Here is an 11,067-nt window from a genome sequence, read left to right as displayed (position 1 = left end):
ACAGCTTTCTGGTATTCTCTGCTTTCAGCCAAGATTAATCTGAACTCAGCAATGATATACTTCACTCCATGTCCTCATCTGAATCCAGCTTGAAGCTCAGGCAGGTCTCTGTGGATGTACTGTTGCAGCCATTGTTGAATCATCTTCAGAAAAATTTTATTTGCATGTGATATTAATGATATTGTTTAATTACTTCAACATTCCATTGGGTCACCTCTCTTTGTTGTTGTTGGTGGTGCCATTGAGTCGGTACTGACTCATAGTGACCCACCTCTCTTTAGAATGGGCAAAAATATGGATTTATCTCAATCGGTTGGTCAGGTAACTATCTTTCAAATTTCATGTTATAAATGAGTAAGGGCCTCCAGTGTTACATCAGTTTGTAGAAAAATTTCAAATATTTTCGGTTAATTCCCAGACTCTTGCTTTTTGCCAAAGTCTTCAGTGCAACTTGGACTTCTTTCTTCAATACCATTAGTTCTTGGTCATATACTACCTCTTAAAATATTACCTATTACTTTTTATGCAACAACCACTGCAATTCTGTATATTCCTTCCATTTTCTTTTGATGCTTCCTGCATCATTCAAAATTTTGCCCATAGAATCTTGCAATAGCAAGTAAAAGTTTGAATTTTTTCTTCAATATTTTCAGAACTGCTGAAAGTGTTCTTCCCTTTTAGTTTTCTAATTCCAGATCTTTGCATCTTTTCATATTTTATTTTAATACTTAACTTTGTCTTCTTGAACTTCCCTTTGAAATTTTCTGGTCAGCTGTTTGACTTCCTCATTTCTTTCATTTTCTGTAACATGTCTACACTGGAGAGTATATTTCAGCATCTCTTCTGACATCCATCCTGGTTTTTTGTTCTTTCTTGTCTTTTTAATGACCTTTTGCTTTCTTCCCATATGATGTTGTTGATGTCATCCTATGACTCTTCTGGTTTTGGGTTATAAGTGTGTCATGCATAAAAGCTGTTAAGATGGTCTAAATTCAGGCGACATATGTTCAAGACCATATTTTGGCTCTTGTGGAGCTTTTAATTTTCTTTAGCTTTAGCCTGAACTTGCATATGAGCAACTGATGGTCTGTTTGACAGTCTGACCCTGACTTTGCTTAGGCTGATGATACTGAGCTTTTTCCATCATCTCTTCATACGGATGTAGTTTATTTGATTTCTGTGGATTCCGTCTGATGAGATCCATGTGCATAGTTGTCTTTTACGTTGTTTTTACAATTTCATCCTCACTGGCTTTAGTGGCTTGAACATAAATTTGAATAATAGTGGTATTAACTGGTATTCCTCCTTGTTTTTTGCTAAGTGCCATCAAGTGGGTTCTGATTCAGAGCGACCCTGTATAGGATTTCTTAGGAGTAACTAATGCGTTTGAATTGTCAACCTTGTGATTAAAAGTCCAGTGCTGACCCTACAGCACCATACCAGGTCTTCCTTGTAAGCATATGGATAGTATCCTATCACAGACAGCATTGTATTCAAGCTACATCTTGAAATGTCCTTTTTGACAGTAAATGCTATGCCATTCATCTACAATTTGCTGTTCCTGGCATAGTTAAACATATGATTGTGTGATTCAAATGGCCAGTCTCAGTCCATTTCATCTCACTAAGCCTAGGATATTTGCATCTGTATGTTCATTTTCATTTTTTAACAACTTCTATTTTTCCTACATTCAAATTCTGTACATTCACTGTTCCAATTTTTAATGAATGTTTTTATCTGTTTCTTCTCATTTTTAATTGTTCCCCATCAGCAAATAAATGTTCTGAAAGCTATTTCATTCATTTTGTCATGACCATCTCAACTTTGAGGAGGGAACACTCTCCAGCTTATATTTTGAGTGTTTTCCAACAGAGGGGCTCATCTTTTGGCACTATATCTGACAATATTCTGGTGCAATTCATAATGTTTTCATCTTTTGGCAATATATCTGACAATGTTCTACAGTTACTTATAAAATTGTCAGTAGCTACACATTCAAAGGCAGTCCACTTCTCCTTCTCCCTAGGCTGTCTTAGTCCTGAAGCTCCACTGAAAACTGTGTACCTGGGTGTTCCTGTTGGAATTTAAAATACCAGTTGCATAGCTTACAGTATCACAGCAGCATGAAACCCACCACAATTTGACAAATGGACAGAAGATTGGTGGTCTGTTCTTCTAATAAGCAGGTATTGAGAGACTTCTCTTCAAATTTACTAATTCAGCCTTCCATTGATTCAAATGGACTGCTTTTACATTTTAATGTATTGTTCCTTTCTGAAATTTTAGTTTTAATCCTCTGGATTTCTATTTGTAAGCTTTGTATTGTTTCAAAATTTTTTCACTTATTTGTCTGCCTGTTTTTTCAATGTTTTCCTGAATTCTTCTAAAGTTGTGTGTGTGTATGTGTGTGTGTGTGTATTCTCCTAGCTTTCATCTGCAGCTTTCTTAACATTTCTCTCAATCTACTGAAGGTACTTAAATATCAGCCTTTTGAATTCTTTGTTAGGTAGTTTCAGTACCTTTTCTTCCTCAGAAATGTTTTCTGGCTCTGCGTTTTGGTCACTTGTTTGAACTACTCTATTCTGTTTCTTTGTGTGAAGTGATATTATAGTTGTCTCTGACACAAAACAGTGGATTTGTATTTAACTGATGATTGTATGTGGGTGTGTTCTTATGTACTTTATCAAACACATCTGTCTCCTAATGGGTATGTTTAGAGAACAGAAACATGTGCATAGTTCTCTTTATGCCACTCATGTAATACAGTTCAGGGTGAATTTTTCTGGTGTTAGCTGTTGCCCATTGTTTGTCATGTGGTGCAGGGGCTGTTAAGGTTAGAGAAGTGGCTCTTGGATTTGGCTGCAGGGGGTATGGTTGTGGCTGTGATGTATCTGCATAGTTGTTTTCTTCTGTTAGGTTGGGCAAGAAGGAAAAACACACACATACAAGAGAAAAATACAAACAACAGCAAAAGAAATAAAATAATAAAAGGGGAAAAATAGCATAAAGAATATAACTTTATATTCATAAAGAAAAAAGAATATAACTTTCACTTCACCAGCCACCATAATGCACCTGCTTTGTCAGGTTGCCTTCTGGATCCGACACTGCTTGAAAAAGTTCAAGATGTCTACAGCAAGTCAGGCCAACTAGCAGTTCATCTATCTGTCTCCTTTCTTGCTACTCCTGTTAAGCTACTTCTCTTAGTCAATATTTAATCCAATTCTCTAATCTTTCCTCTGAATGTCAGAGCTCCATACCTATCATCTTCATCTGTTTCATCTGGCTTCTCTTATCTTTGTTGTAAAGGATTTGTGTAATATGTCTGCCTCATCTGCTATCTCACCAGACATAAAGAAAAAAAAAAGTTAATGGTAGATAAATGGCATTTTTGTGTATTTACCAATACAGTCAATCAGCAAATAGGTCAACATGTTGCTAGAAGCAAAAATCTCTCAAGAAGCTATATTCAGCAATTCTTTGTACTTTCAAGTATAGCAAAATGGCAGAACAGAGAAGACTCTTCCACAGCCTATGATAATCCTACGGAACACCAACCTACTCTACATAGTCACCATGAGTTAGTATCAACTCCACCACAAGCTTTTCATTATACAAATATTACACTGTGTGCTTTATTATTGACTTTGTCAAACTAATTGGGAATAGGACTGCATCTGGCTTTCACATAATTTTTAAGATTAAATGGTTGCTAAATCAGATGAGGAATGCTTGGATAGCTCAAATGGTTATTGCAATCAGTTGTTAATCAAAAATTTGAAGGTTCTAGTTTACTCAGAGACACCTTGGAAAAAGGCCTGGCTTTCCAAATAATCAGATATCAAAAATACTATGGAACATAGTTTTATCCTCACACACATGGGATCACCATGAGTTGGCACTGACATGGTGTTGGAACTGACTAGAAAATCAAATGAGATAGTTCAGGATGGATATCATTGCCACTTATTGAAGAAATCAATCTTGGAAGGGATAAGGTCCTAAGTTCAGTTTTGAGGTTTGACATAGCTTTCTTTGAAATATTTAAGTTGTGACGTCAATTTGTTGGATCTAAGGACCTAGCAACAGAATAGAAATCTGTGCTGGCAGTTAAAGCAATTTGAGGCAGTAGTAGGAAAGACAGGTATTACACGTTATCATGAAATGAGCTGTCAGTTGTTCGTAGGAGAGAGGAAATGTCAGCTGAAATTAACAAAGAAGTCTTCTTAGAGAAGATGGACTGTAGGAACCACTGAGATTTATGAAAAATCTGTACATATGAAAAATAATTATGTGTATTCAGTAGTAAGATTTTTATAACTGGAGAATTCTGACAGCAGGCACACCTGAGAGAGGTGGGCAGGAGACAGAGGTGTTTGTTTACCTCATTATCTCTTTGTAGAAAAAAAATCAAGATTCATTTTATTTTCAAGTGGCATGATGTTGTGTGAGGTTATTTAATCTTCCTTTAAACAAACAAACAAACCAAAAGGAACAGAAGGTAAATACCATAAACATAAGCTGGAGAAACCTCAGAAAGGTAATCTGTTATGCTGTAGCAAAAGGTGTCAGTCCTGCCTTCCTCAGCTCTGCTTGGCTACAGGTGCTGAAGCGAAGCACCTGCAGAATACCAACCCCCCAGGATAAAGATTATAGTAATAGCTACACCTTACAAGTGGTGAAGGTCTAGACTTGTTAGTGAGGTGCTTCCTCAGACCCAGAATCCAGTGCCATTTGTATTATAAGATGCCTGCCATGGTACTGTGACCCCACTTTTCCATGTGGACATAATTTGTGTTGGGATTCTCTCTTCATTCCTAGTGCCTTACAGGAATTAACACTTAACCCTGATCTGCAATCAACTGGGCCCTGATGACTCCACTTGACCTTTTCACTCTCTGTAACTTAGTTCTGGTGTGGAACTGTTGGATAAAACACTGGACCTTAAGGTTGGCTTGAACTGCAAGGTAAGTCATTTGCATTCACCAGTGACTCCTAAGAAATCTTATACAGGGTCGCTATGAGTTGGAACCAACTCAAGGGCACTTAACAACAACAACAACAACACCTTAGGCACAGATGTGCTTCTATTACAAATAGAAAAAGTTTTGCTGCACACTTTTACTGCAAGTGTCACATGTTCTTCAGTTCAGTGTAACACTGGCATGAAACAAAGAAAAGTTTACTTTGATGAGTAACCAACCTTACCATGTTTGAACACTGTATACCCTTAGACATTTATAGCCATGATTTTTATCATCTGAAGGCACTCTGTCAGCCAAGTTGGTATTGTTGTTGTTAGGTTCCATCAAGTCGGTACCGACTCATAGCGACCCTATGTACAACAGAACGAAACACTGCCTGATCCTGTGCCAATCTCACATCTGTTGCCACATTTGAGCCCATTGAAGCTGCCACTTTGCCAGTCCATCTCGCTGGATGTCTTACTCTTTTTCTCTGACTCTCCATCTTACCAAACTTCCTGTCTTTACTCCTTGCTTATACTTCTGTCATCTGCAGTTGAGTTTCTGGGTTTTAAGAGTGATTATGGAACTTTATTCCATGAAACCTGGAGCTTTATCAGAGATTCATTCACTCTTTTGTTCAACAAACATTTATTGACTAAGACGTATAGGATCTACAGATAAAGTAACAATAAAAATAAATGGACAAGACTCCTACCTGCCTGTCCACAGCGGCTCCTCATTGGGCTCCAGACCCTGGTGTCACCTCCAACACATGACTCGCGCTTTCAAACCCGGAGACCAGCTCGGGTAGATCAAATTCTTGATGGAGCTGTAACTCCACCCACAAACTAACTACCCATTTTCTTTTTTGAAACTCATGAGACTGCTTTTCTGGGACCAAAGGATATGTTTCCTTACTCCAAAAATAAGGAAAAATACAGCACGTCAAATAAACGAAAAGATTTTAAATAAGGTTTATGGGAACTAGATAACAATCTGAAGGTGGAATTTTCTAGTCAGCAGGCCTCAACTAAGCAATCAAATTTATCATCTAATGTTGATGCTGAAGAAAAAGAAACTGGTGTTTCAAAAGGAGGATACTCACAAGGAAGAAAAAGTCAGCAATCAGGATGCGACTAAAGCAATTGATCTAACTACTCCGAAAGCTGCCAGATGAGGGAGAAAGAGGCAGAAAAACAAGTAGAAATGGAGGATACTAGAGTAGTGACAACAGCAGTAACATCTGTTAATGTAAAGTAAGTCTGAAAAGAGGACACCCTGCAACTATAGAAGTCAAGATTCCAAAACCAAGAGGCAGACCCAAAATGGTACAACAGCCTTGTCCTCTAGAAAATGACATGGTAACTAAAGAAGGTAAAACTAAGAAAAAACGGCAAGAGGAAAAACAGCTGAAAAAGGATGAAGAAGGCCAAAAAAAAAAAAAAAAAGAGAGAGAAGAAACCAAGAAGAGAGCATGACAAAACAGAGGGGAAGAAAGAAGTGGAATCAAAAAAGAAAACTTTACCTAAAGCAGGGGTTCCATCAACCTCTGATTCTGAAGAAGGGGATGATCAAGAAGGTGAAAAGAAGAGACAAGGCTGGCGACACTTTCTAACTGCCTATAGATGGACTATGTTAAAAGGGTGGCATGAGAGGGAGGCAACATTAAGAAAATGCAAGCAGGAGGACCAAATGGAAACTGAATACCAAACAACGTGTAACTTACAGTAATAACAAATATAACTTATGTTGGGCTCAAAACATTAATCCAGTTACTGAAAAGAGAATACAAGTATAGCAAACAAGATATGAAGATCTTGAGACAGACTCATTGGACTGAATTTCTCCTTCCCGCCCCCGCATGGAAAAATGTTCCAGACTCTAAATTAAGAACTTCATTATTAATGGCATTATTACTGTGTTATGATTGTTTTTAAAATCCCTGTAAGGTTATTGCTATTGTTGTTATGTGCCGTGGAGTCAGTTCCGACTCATAGCGACCCTGTACAGGGTTTCCGATACTGTATATCTTTACCGGAGCAGAAAGCCTCATCGTTCTCCCTCGGAACAGCTGGTAGTTTCGAACTGCTGACCTGGAGGTTCTCAGTCCGATTGGTAACCACGACACTATCGCTACACACTACATATTAAGGTCGGTCATCATTCCTGTTACAGTCTTCACCAGGCTTAAAACTGAAACTTTGTGTATTTGAGAGTTATAACAGGCTCAGATGAAGATGGTGGTTGTGCATATCATTTCATTCAGAAAATATAAAAATCAATTTTGTTTTTAAGCTAAGTATTAAACTGGAATAGCTATTATTATACTCCTGAGATTGTGGCATTTACTGTGCCCTTACCTTAATATTCCTTTGTTAATTCTTAAGACTCTTGTTTGTGTTTGTTTGTTTGTTTGTTTAATCTTGAGAGGTTAAACAGTAGGCTTGTTAAGAGAAAAAAAAAATGAAACTATAACCAAAATTAAAATTAAAAAAAACAACAAAAAAAAACCAACCAACAAAAAAAATAATAAATGGACAAATCTCTGAGCTCCTAAATTGGCATTTTAGAAGGGATTGGAATAGAAAGAAAGAGAAAATAAATAAACAAATTATACAGCATTAAAATGGCATCAAGTGCTATGAAGAACAATAAAACAAGGTAAGGGAGAAAGAATTTCCAAGAGTAATTAGAGATATAACTATCTTTAGCGTGTTTGAGAATACACTTTAATCACAGTGATGCTTTAATATAGATCTGAAGGAAGTGAGTGAGTAAGCCATGGAAGTATTTGAAGGAAGAGTATTGGAAGTGAGAAAACCCAAGAAAAGGCCCTAAAGTAGGAGCAGTCTTGGCATGTTCAAGGAGTTACAAGGAAGCCAGTGACAATGCAGTGGAATGGCAAGAGGGAGTGTGTGGGGCAATGAAGTCAGTGAAACTAATGCAGACTTTTATTTAGGGTGTGATGGAGACTCAGAAGCTTGTAAGCAGAAAAATGGCACAATGTAATTTCTCCATAAAAATTACCACTCTGTTTTCTATGCTTAGAATAGACCATGCTATGAAGGAAAGACTAGAAGCTCAGACAGACTTGGAGACAACATTTCCAAATGAGATGATAGTAGCTTGGATCAGGGTAGTGTCAGTGGAAATTGTAGGAGGATTTATGTATTGGATTTAAATTGAAGATTGAGTCAGTAGTATTTTATAAATAACTATAGGGGAAGTAGATGTTTAAGATAGCACATTTATATATTTTTAGTCTTATTGTTGTTGTTGTTGTTGTTAAGTGCCATCAAATTGGTTCCAACCCATAGTAACCCTTTATAGGGTTACAAGGAGCAGTTGGTAAGCTTGAACTGCTGAGCTTGTGGTTCAAACAAACTTTGCAGTCCAGTGCATTAACCCACAGTGCCAAATCAGGACTCCATTTCTAGCCTGGACATCTGCAAAAATGGATTGTCATTTATTGACTTGGGAAAGATCGCACTTGGGAAAAACAATTCTCACTCTGTGTGTGTGTGTGTGTGTGTGTGTGTGTGTGTGTGTGTGTAAGGCTTTCTGCTCCCATAAAGATTTACAACCTCAGAAATTCTGCATAGGATCACTACAAATTGGAATTGACTTGATTACAAAGGTAAGTTCACTCAGAGTTGTCTCAGAAGAAAACCCTGGTGATCTACTTCAGAAAAATTAGTCATTAAAAACCCTACGTAGCATAATTAACTTTGACACATAGGGCATCACCATGATCCATACGCAACTCCATGGCAATGGATAGGCATTGAGATGATATTTAAAGGATTAAGGTTTCTTTTCTACATAGAGAAAGGAAAAAAAATCTAAAGAGTGCTATTTAGATCTAGAGGGCTACTCTAAGACCTAGAAATGCTTTGAAGACTGTCCCAGGGGGAAAAGATAGGTTGAAACATCAAGGGTTCTTGACTCATAGATTGTTTTATTCAAATTGAGTCTACAATGTGTGTGTGTGCGTGTGAAAAGCAGTGTAGTGCTGTAGTACTTCACACTGAACACAGTCTGCTTGTGTTCAAGTGTAGAGTCCACCGACAATAACCCATATGACCTTGGAAAAGTAAGTGTCCTAGTTTTCCCATCAATATTAGAGATAAAAATACTACTTTCCCTAGCTTATACATATGCCATGGGTATTGAATTAAATATTTTAGAGCAAGTTGAAGCACAAAATGTGCACTATAAAAGCATTACACATTATTACCTATTTTATACCTTGGGATAATAAACAACATCTCATTATAATAAAGATAATTGATTGCTACAAAGTTTGTTCTTGAAGAGTGATAAAGTTTTCTAAGCAAAAATGTATTTTTTAAAAAGACAAAATATTGCATATGCGCAATTACGTGTTAACCTCTGACGGTCAGAAAGAGATTCTTAATATTAATTGTAATAAAACAGCACACAATAATGTAAAATAGGAAAACTGTCACTAATTTTACTTATTTGACCCAGGCTACATATTCAGTATGGAATTAGAAATAAAATACAGTATCTGAATTCAACACTTTGGCTCTTTTCATCAATACACGTATTTCTAAAATAGAATGCTCGGCGGCCGGCGGCCCACTGCAAATTGGAATTTGCCACAATTAGCATCGCATATGGAAATAGTGGTTACGAATTGGGCTGCAAACTTTAAGGTCAGTGGTTCGAAACTACCAGCTGCTCCGCGGGAGAAAGATGAGGCTTTCTACTCCCGTAAAGATTTACACCCTCGGAAACCCTGTACAGGGTCGCTATGGGTCGGAACCGACTCGACGGCACTTAACAACAACAACAACAATCTTTCTCATTAAGTATAAGATGCTAGGCTTCCCTATTTTAATATGAAAATACCCAAGAATTTAAAAATTTCCTAAGACCTTTAATGAGATGGATTAACATAGTGGCTATTACAGTGGATTCAAACAGTAATGATTGTGAGGGTGCTCAAGACTGCACAGGGTTTTATTCACTTGAGTCTGAACCTAACAACAACAATGCAGCAAGAAGTTGCAAAAATTTAAGTAGTTAAATTAAAATTTAGAAATAAATTAAATTTGGACAAGTCTGTAGTCTGAAGTCCAAGACAAACAGAATATTTGCCATTTTACATGGAAAAATTTTATCAAAGTTTTAGTTGTTCTTGTTCTTATGTGCCATGAGGTCGGTTCTGACCCATAGTGACACTGTACAGGGTTTCCGAGGCTGTAAATCTTTATGGGAGCAGAAAGCCTCATCTTTCTCCCATGGAACAGCTGGTAGTTTCGAACTGCTGACAGTGAGATTAGCAGCCTGATTCGTAACCACTACAGTTAGAGAGGTAAATTTTCACCTGTAGAAAGACTGTCAATTATATGGCTGTTTCTTAAAATCTCCAAAGTAAAGCTACCAAAAGTAGCACATTTTTCACAGAACTGCAAAACCTTGATTTAGTCAGTGAGAATTTCTTCTTTGCACAGATTTTTGTCATCTTTTTCAGTTCCAGGGGCCCTTTAATGACAAATTAGCAAGGTGGTACTGTCTTGTAGCTATGAGACATTTTAGCACATTGACATTCAGTATTGTGACCTGTTTCTTGCTAGACTGCTAATTAATGTTTGCATTGGCTACAGAATTAACTTGTTTTTTAGATGATTTTCTATTCAAAGAAGGTTTCCAAGTGAACTAGGTTTCTATATAAAAACTAACTTTAACTTTGTTTTATTAATGGTATTGATTTTCTGCTGTTCTTAGGTTCCATCAATTCTGCTCTAACTCACAGCAACCCTAACTATAACAAAATGAAGGCACTGTCATTGCTGCTACATGTTGTGGGCTTTCTTCTTACTCCCACTGACCCTCCACTCTTACCAAGCATGATGACTTTTTCTGAGGACTAGTTCCTTCTACTAACATATTCAAGGTATAAAAGACAGAATCTTGCCAACCTGGCTTCTAAGGAAGATTCTGGTTTTAATTCTGTCAACACACATTTGTTTGTTCTTCTTACAGTACATGGTACCACCAATATTCTTCACCAACACTACAACTCAAATATATCAATTCATTTACCAATCTTCCTTACTCATTGTCCAACTTT

The 11,067-nt window shown here is 37.1% G+C and overlaps 1 pseudogene; it reads left to right on the top strand.

Moving 5' to 3' along the window:
* Window positions 1–3,432: 3,432 nt before the first annotated feature.
* LOC102818771 lies at window positions 3,433–6,698 on the top strand (annotated as a pseudogene).
* Window positions 6,699–11,067: the final 4,369 nt, after the last annotated feature.

The sequence above is a fragment of the Chrysochloris asiatica genome, unplaced genomic scaffold (assembly GCF_000296735.1).
Source record: "Chrysochloris asiatica unplaced genomic scaffold, ChrAsi1.0 scaffold00058, whole genome shotgun sequence".
Classification (NCBI taxonomy): domain Eukaryota; kingdom Metazoa; phylum Chordata; class Mammalia; order Afrosoricida; family Chrysochloridae; genus Chrysochloris; species Chrysochloris asiatica.
The sequence above is the reverse complement of the archived record's forward strand: the minus strand, read 5'-3'. Positions and strand labels throughout refer to the sequence as shown.